The following is an 8,270-nucleotide window of genomic DNA, read 5'->3' as shown; positions in this document are numbered from 1 at the left end:
TTTTTAGTTTTTCGCCGGGCGTCGCAATGCTATTTGAATAAACCTTTTGCCCGTTTGCGTTCTCGTCGGGGCCGGGCCGGGCCGGGGTGCGCTGCCCGCACTACCGCGCGCGCGGGGGCGACACCGAGCGCGCACCCGAGGCACCCCGAGCACACAGGCCACGGTGCAACCCGGGCGTTGTGCGCGCACCCCGGTGCGCCCGAGGTGCTGCGCGCGCACCCAGGTGAAATCGGTGTGCACCTCGGCCAGTGCGCGCTCGGTCGAGTCGCGCACGTTGGCCAAGGTGCACGGTGATGTTTCTTACTCTAAGGTTCCGCACCAGACGCCCGGGACAGGTGAGCGAAGCTGGGCGGGGCCGGGTGCGCGGCCGGGGCAGGTGCACGCAGCTGGAGAGAGCTTTGGAGCACACTTCGGAGCGCACCAATGATGCGCTCCATTCAAAAGTTTCCTGAAAAGGCAAAAAAAGTTGAGATTATAGAATTTCCCACTTGAGAGATTGTAAAAAAAAAAAATTTAAAATGAAGGAAACGCGGGTGCCAAGGTGTGCGCAGCCCAGCCAAGGTGTGCGCACCAAGGCGCCCACCCTGGCGAAGGTGCACGCAAGGTGCGCACCCGAGGCAAACCGGACAATTAACCCAACTTTCGACTTCGCGCGCACCTTGGAGCGCACTTCGGAGCGCTCCTTGGTGCGCACCAATCTTGGGCACCTCGGAGTGCACCATGGCGCCCACCAAGGTGCGCACCCGGGGCAAACCGAGCTCCGACTTCGTGCGCACCTTGGAGCGCACGAAAGGTGCGCACCATGGCGCCCACCAAGGTGCGCAGCCCAGCCAAGGCGTGCGCATCAAGGTGCGCACCCTGGCGAAGGTGCGCACCCGGGGCAAACCGAGCTCCGACTTCGTGCGCACCTTGGAGCGCACAAAAGGTGCGCAACCCAGCCAAGGTGTGCGCACCCCGGTCAAACCGAGCTCCGAATCGTGCGCACCAGAGGTGCACGCCATCGTGCGCACCTTGGAGCACACTTCGGAGCCCTCCTTGGTGCGCGCCGATGTTGCGCACCTCGGAGCGCACCCGGGGAAAACAATGCAATTAACCCGACTTTCGACTTCGTGGGCACCTCGGAGCGCTCTCGGGTTCGCACCTCGGAGCACACCGAGGTGCGCACCTTTGATGCGCTGCCTTCACCAATTTCCAGAAAAGGCAAGAAAACATTGAGAAGGTGTGCGCACCGAGGTGCCCACCCTGGCGAAGGTGCACGCGAGGTGCGCACCCGGGGCAAACCGGGCTCCGACTTCGTGCACGCCGCACCTTGGAGCACACTTCGGAGCGCTCCTTGGTGCGCACCAGGGCGCGCAACCCAGCCGAGGTGCCCACCCCGGCGAAGGTGCACGCGAGGTGCGCACCCGGGGCAAACCGGGCTCCGACTTCGTGCACGCCATGGTGCCCACCGCGGCGAAGGTGCACGCGAGGTGCGCACCCGGGGCAAACCGGGCTCCGACTTCGTGCACGCCGCACCTTGGAGCACACTTCGGAGCGCTCCTTGGTGCGCACCATGGTGCCCACCAGGGCGCGCAACCCCGCCGAAGGTGCACGCGAGGTGCGCACCCGGGGCAAACCGGGCTCCGACTTCGTGCACGCCGCACCTTGGAGCACACTTCGGAGCGCTCCTTGGTGCGCACCATGGTGCCCACCAGGGCGCGCAACCCCGCCGAAGGTGCACGCGAGGTGCGCACCCGGGGCAAACCGGGCTCCGACTTCGTGCACGCCATGGTGCGCACCGCGGCGAAGGTGCGCACCCGGGGCAAACCGGGCTCCGACTTCGTGCACGCCGCACCTTGGAGCACACTTCGGAGCGCTCCTTGGTGCGCACCAGGGCGCGCAACCCAGCCGAGGTGCCCACCCCGGCGAAGGTGCACGCGAGGTGCGTACCCGGGGCAAACCGGGCTCCGACTTCGTGCACGCCGCACCTTGGAGCACACTTCGGAGCGCTCCTTGGTGCGCACCATGGTGCCCACCAGGCCGCGCAACCACCAGGCCGCGCAACCCAGCCAAGGTGTGCGCACCAAGGTGCACGCGAGGTGCGCACCCGGGGCAAACCGGGGTCCGACTTCGTGCACGCCGCACCTTGGAGCACACATCGGGGCGCTCCCGGGTTCGCACCGGCGTTGCGCACCGTGGTGGGCACCTCGGAGCACACCAAGGTGGGCAGCGAGGTGCGCACCTTTGATGCGATGCCTTCACTAATTTCCATAAAAGGCAAAAAAAAAACGAGATTTTAAAATTTCCGTTTTGAAAGATAGTGAGAAAAAGGGAATGCTGGTGCCATCTTGAGCCCGCCCTGGTGCGCAGCCCAGCCAAGGTGTGCGCACCAAGGTGCCCACCCTGGCGAAGGTGCGCGCCCGGGCAATTAATCCAACTTCCAACTTCGCGCGCGCCAGGGTGGGAGCGCACCCAACAACCGGGCCTGGGAAGAGCCAATGCGAGAAACCCCACCAAACGCTCTGACAAAAAAAGAGGGGGCGCTCCAGTAACCCCGCTTCGGAGCGCACCCTGGGCAAACCCAGCCAAGGTGCCCACCCCGGCCAAGGTGCAGGCGAGGTGCGCACCCGGGGCAAACCGGGCTCCGACAACGTGCACGCCGCACCTTGGAGCACACTTCGTAGCGCTCCCGGGTGCGCACCTCAGAGCACACCAAGGTGGGCAGCGAGGTGCGCACCTTTGATGCGCTGCCTTCACTAATTTCCAGAAAAGGCAAAAAAAAAAGGAGATTTTAAAATTTCCGTTTTGAAAGATAGTGAAAAAAACGGAACGCGCGTGCCATCTTGAGCCCGCCCTGGTGCGCAGCCCAGGTAAGGTGCCCACCCTGGCAAAGGTGCGCACCCGGGCAATTAACCCTACTTCCGACTTCGTGCGCGCCAGGGTGGCAACCGGGCCTCGGAAGAGCCAATGCGAGAAACCCCACCAAACGCTCCGACAAAAAAAGAGGCGGCGCTCCAATAACCCCGCTTCGGAGCGCAGCCGGGGCAAACCCAGCCAAGGTGCCCACCCCGACGAAGGTGCACGCGAGGTGCGCACCCGGGGCAAACCGGGCTCCGACAACGTGCACGCAGCACCTTGGAGCACACTTCGAAGCACTCCCGGGTGCCCACCGGCGTTGCGCACCGTGGTGGGCAGCGAGGTGCGCACCTTTGATGCGCTGCCTTCACTAATTTCCAGAAAAAGGCAAAAAAAAATGAGATTTTAAAATTTCCGTTTTGAAAGATAGTGAAAAAAAAGGAACGCGGGTGCCATCTTGAGCCCGCCCTGGTGCGCAGCCCAGGCAAGGCATGCGCACCAAGGTGCCCACCCGAGGTGCACACCCGGGGCAAACCGGGCTCCGACTTCGTGCAGGCCGCACCTTGGAGCACACTTCGGAGCGCTCCTTGGTGCGCACCATGGTGCCCACCAGGGCGCGCAACCCAGCCAAGGTCTGCACACCAAGGTGCCCACCCCGGCGAAGGTGCACGCGAGGTGCGCACCCGGGGCAAACCGGGCTCCGACTTCGTGCACGCCATGGTGCCCACCGCGGCGAAGGTGCACGCGAGGTGCGCACCCGGGGCAAACCGGGCTCCGACTTCGTGCACGCCGCACCTTGGAGCACACTTCGGAGCGCTCCTTGGTGCGCACCATGGTGCCCACCAGGGCGCGCAACCCAGCCAAGGTGTGCGCACCAAGGTGCACGCGAGGTGCGCACCCGGGGCAAACCGGGGTCTGACTTCGTGCACGCCGCACCTTGGAGCACACATCGGAGCGCTCCCAGGTTCGCACCAGCGTTGCGCACCTTTGATGCGCTGCCTTCACTAATTTCCAGAAAAGGCAAAAAAAAACGAGATTTTAAAATTTCCGTTCTGAAAGATAGTGAAAAAAATGGAACGCGGGTGCCATCTTGAGCCCTTCCTGGTGCGCAGCCCAGGCAAGTTGTGCGCACCAAGGTGCCCACCCTGGCGGAGGTGCGCGCCCGGGGCAATCCGGGCTCCGACTTCGTGCACTGCATGGTGCCCACCAAGGCGCGCAACCCAGCCAAGGTGCCCACCGCAGCGAAGGTGCACGCGAGGTGCGCACCCGAGGTGCACACCCGGGGCAAACCGGGCTCCGACTTCGTGCACGCCGCACCTTGGAGCACACTTCAGAGCGCTCCTTGGTGCGCACCAGGGCGCGCAACCCAGCCGAGGTGCCCACCCCGGCGAAGGTGCACGCGAGGTGCGCACCCGGGGCAAACCGGGCTCCGACTTCGTGCACGCCATGGTGCCCACCGCGGCGAAGGTGCGCACCCGGGGCAAACCGGGCTCCGACTTCGTGCACGCCGCACCTTGGAGCACACTTCGGAGCGCTCCTTGGTGCGCACCATGGTGCCCACCAGGCCGCGCAACCCAGCCAAGGTGTGCGCACCAAGGTGCACGCGAGGTGCGCACCCGGGGCAAACCGGGGTCCGACTTCGTGCACGCCGCACCTTGGAGCACACATCGGGGCGCTCCCGGGTTCGCACCGGCGTTGCGCACCGTGGTGGGCACCTCGGAGCACACCAAGGTGGGCAGCGAGGTGCGCACCTTTGATGCGATGCCTTCACTAATTTCCATAAAAGGCAAAAAAAAAACGAGATTTTAAAATTTCCGTTTTGAAAGATAGTGAGAAAAAGGGAATGCTGGTGCCATCTTGAGCCCGCCCTGGTGCGCAGCCCAGCCAAGGTTTGCGCACCAAGGTGCCCACCCTGGCGAAGGTGCGCGCCCGGGCAATTAACCCAACTTCCAACTTCGCGCGCGCCAGGGTGGGAGCGCACCCAACAACCGGGCCTGGGAAGAGCCAATGCGAGAAACCCCACCAAACTCTCTGACAAAAAAAGAGGGGGCGCTCCAGTAACCCCGCTTCGGAGCGCACCCTGGGCAAACCCAGCCAAGGTGCCCACCCCGGCCAAGGTGCAGGCGAGGTGCGCACCCGGGGCAAACCGGGCTCCGACAACGTGCACGCCGCACCTTGGAGCACACTTCGTAGCGCTCCCGGGTGCGCACCTCAGAGCACACCAAGGTGGGCAGCGAGGTGCGCACCTTTGATGCGCTGCCTTCACTAATTTCCAGAAAAGGCAAAAAAAAAAGGAGATTTTAAAATTTCCGTTTTGAAAGATAGTGAAAAAAACGGAACGCGCGTGCCATCTTGAGCCCGCCCTGGTGCGCAGCCCAGGTAAGGTCCCACCCTGGCAAAGGTGCGCACCCGGGCAATTAACCCTACTTCCGACTTCGTGCGCGCCAGGGTGGCAACCGGGCCTCGGAAGAGCCAATGCGAGAAACCCCACCAAACGCTCCGACAAAAAAAGAGGCGGCGCTCCAATAACCCCGCTTCGGAGCGCAGCCGGGGCAAACCAAGCCAAGGTGCCCACCCCGACGAAGGTGCACGCGAGGTGCGCACCCGGGGCAAACCGGGCTCCGACAACGTGCACGCAGCACCTTGGAGCACACTTCGAAGCACTCCCGGGTGCCCACCGGCGTTGCGCACCGTGGTGGGCAGCGAGGTGCGCACCTTTGATGCGCTGCCTTCACTAATTTCCAGAAAAAGGCAAAAAAAAATGAGATTTTAAAATTTCCGTTTTGAAAGATAGTGAAAAAAAAGGAACGCGGGTGCCATCTTGAGCCCGCCCTGGTGCGCAGCCCAGGCAAGGCATGCGCACCAAGGTGCCCACCCGAGGTGCACACCCGGGGCAAACCGGGCTCCGACTTCGTGCAGGCCGCACCTTGGAGCACACTTCGGAGCGCTCCTTGGTGCGCACCATGGTGCCCACCAGGGCGCACCCGAGGCAAACCGGGCTCCGACTTCGTGCACGCCGCACCTTGGAGCACACATCGGAGCGCTCCCAGGTTCGCACCAGCGTTGCGCACCTTTGATGCGCTGCCTTCACTAATTTCCAGAAAAGGCAAAAAAAAACGATATTTTAAAATTTCCGTTCTGAAAGATAGTGAAAAAAACGGAACGCGGGTGCCATCTTGAGCCCTTCCTGATGCGCAGCCCAGGCAAGTTGTGCGCACCAAGGTGCCCACCCTGGCGGAGGTGCGCGCCCGGGGCAAACCGGGCTCCGACTTCGTGCACTGCATGGTGCCCACCAAGGCGCGCAACCCAGCCAAGGTGCCCACCGCAGCGAAGGTGCACGCGAGGTGCGCACCCGAGGTGCACACCCGGGGCAAACCGGGCTCCGACTTCGTGCACGCCGCACCTTGGAGCACACTTCAGAGCGCTCCTTGGTACGCACCAGGGCGCGCAACCCAGCCAAGGTGCTCACCCCGGCGAAGGTGCACGCGAGGTGCGCACCCGGGGCAAACCGGGCTCGGACTTCGTGCACGCCGCACCTTGGAGCACACATCGGAGCGCTCCCGGGTTCGCACCAGCATTGCGCACCTTTGATGCGCTGCCTTCACTAATTTCCAGAAAAGGCAAAAAAAAGAAAAAAATGAGATTTTAAAATTTCCGTTTTGAAAGATAGTGAAAAAAACGGAACGCGGGTGCCATCTTGAGCCCGCCCTGGTGTGCAGCCCAGGCAAGTTGTGCGCACCAAGGCACCCACCCTGGCCAAGGTGGGTCACGGGGTGGGTCCTAGGGTGGGTAACGGGGTGGGTACTAAGGTGCGTGCCAAGGTGGGTCATAGGGTGGGTGCCAAGGTGGGCACCAGGGTGGGTGTGCACCAACCCTAGCCAGGGTAGGTCACGGGGTGGTTGTCGGGGTGGGCGTCAAGGAGCCAAGGTGGGTGGCAAGTAGCCAAGTTGCGTGCCAAGGTGGGTGTCGGGGTGGGTGCCAAGGATCCAAGGTGGGTGCCAAGGAACCAAGGTGGGTGTCTGGGTGGGTGCCGAGGTGGGAGCCAGGGTGGGTCCCAAGGTGAGTGCAAAGGTGGGTGCCAGGGTCAAGGTGAGTGCCAATGTGGGTTCCAAGGTGCCAGGGTCAGGGTGAGTGCCAATGTGGGTTCAAAGGTGCTAAGTTGGGTGCGAGGTTGGGTGCGAGGGTGGGTGGGTGCCAAGGTGTGCTAGGTGGAAGCCCGGGTGGGTCGGCATCCCATGGGTGTCGAGTTGGGTGCCTGATGGGTGCTTCTTGTCAAGTTTTAGTCGTCGGGACTCATTTCGAGCCTTAGAGGTCGTTTCTTGTCCGGTTGCCCTGTCTTCGACCTGGGAACCCAATTTTGGTCCTCGGGTCCCATTTTTTTTTGTCTCGCATCCCACTTTTGGCCTGTGGCCTTTTCGGGGTCGATTCTCGTTTTGGGCATCAGAGCATGTTTCTTCTCCTAAAACCCAATATTTGTTTATTAAGTCTCGGAACACATTTTTGTTCTCGTGGACCCATCATGGGTCTTGGAACGCATTTGTGGTCCTTGGGTCCCATTTTGCATCCCGAAACTTGTGTTTTGGTGCTTGATCCCTATTTTGGGTGCCCACCTTGCACCAAGTGCGCACCCGGGGCAAACCGAGCGCCTTGGTGCACCGGGGCAAGATCGAGCGTGCACCCGAGGCGCCCCGAACATGCACCAAGGTGCACTCGGCCCACATGTGAGCGCAGGTCGTTGCGCCCGAGGTGGTGTGTGGGCACCGCGTTGCAGACGGGACACTGCACGCACACGACGCCCCCTACAGGTGCATGCACGTAGGCCGGGCCGGGTGCACACCCGACGCCCTAGCAAGGTGCGCGCACCCGGGCAGGGCTCACACTTGGCGAACGGGGCGCACTTCGCGAGGGAGGGTGTGCACCTCGACGGGGGTGGGTGGCCGGGGTGGATTCGCACGTGGGTCGCGGTTTGCTAAGTACACACTGCGACAAGCTCATAACGGGTGCGATCATACCAGCGTTAGTGCACCGGATCCCATCAGAACTCCGCAGTTAAGCGCGCTTGGGCCGGAGTAGTACTGGGATGGGTGACCTCCCGGGAAGTCCCGGTGTTGCACCCTTTTTTAGTTTTTCGCCGGGCATCGCAATGCTATTTGAATAAACCTTTTGCCCGTTTGCGTTCTCGTCGGGGCCGGGCCGGGCCGGGGTGCGCTGCCCGCACTACCGCGCGCGCGGGGGCGACACCGAGCGCGCACCCGAGGCGCCCCGAGCACACAGGCCACGGTGCAACCCGGGCGTTGTGCGCGCACCCCGGTGCGCCCGAGGTGCTGCGCGCGCACCCAGGTGAAATCGGTGTGCACCTATGCCAGTGCGCGCTCGGTCGAGTCGCGCACGTTGGCCAAGGTGCACGGTGATGTTTCTTACTCTAAGGTTCCGCA

General features: G+C 63.0%; 1 non-coding gene across 1 annotated transcript; it reads left to right on the top strand.

Moving 5' to 3' along the window:
• Window positions 1–7,833: 7,833 nt before the first annotated feature.
• On the top strand, window positions 7,834–7,952 carry LOC131862803 (5S ribosomal RNA). Its single transcript, XR_009361740.1, has one exon. It is a non-coding gene; the product is annotated as a 5S ribosomal RNA (ribosomal RNA).
• The last annotated feature ends 318 nt before the right edge of the window (window positions 7,953–8,270 follow it).

The sequence above is a fragment of the Cryptomeria japonica genome, unplaced genomic scaffold (assembly GCF_030272615.1).
Source record: "Cryptomeria japonica unplaced genomic scaffold, Sugi_1.0 HiC_scaffold_52, whole genome shotgun sequence".
In the NCBI taxonomy this organism is placed as follows: Eukaryota; Viridiplantae; Streptophyta; class Pinopsida; order Cupressales; family Cupressaceae; genus Cryptomeria; species Cryptomeria japonica.
The sequence above is the reverse complement of the archived record's forward strand: the minus strand, read 5'-3'. Positions and strand labels throughout refer to the sequence as shown.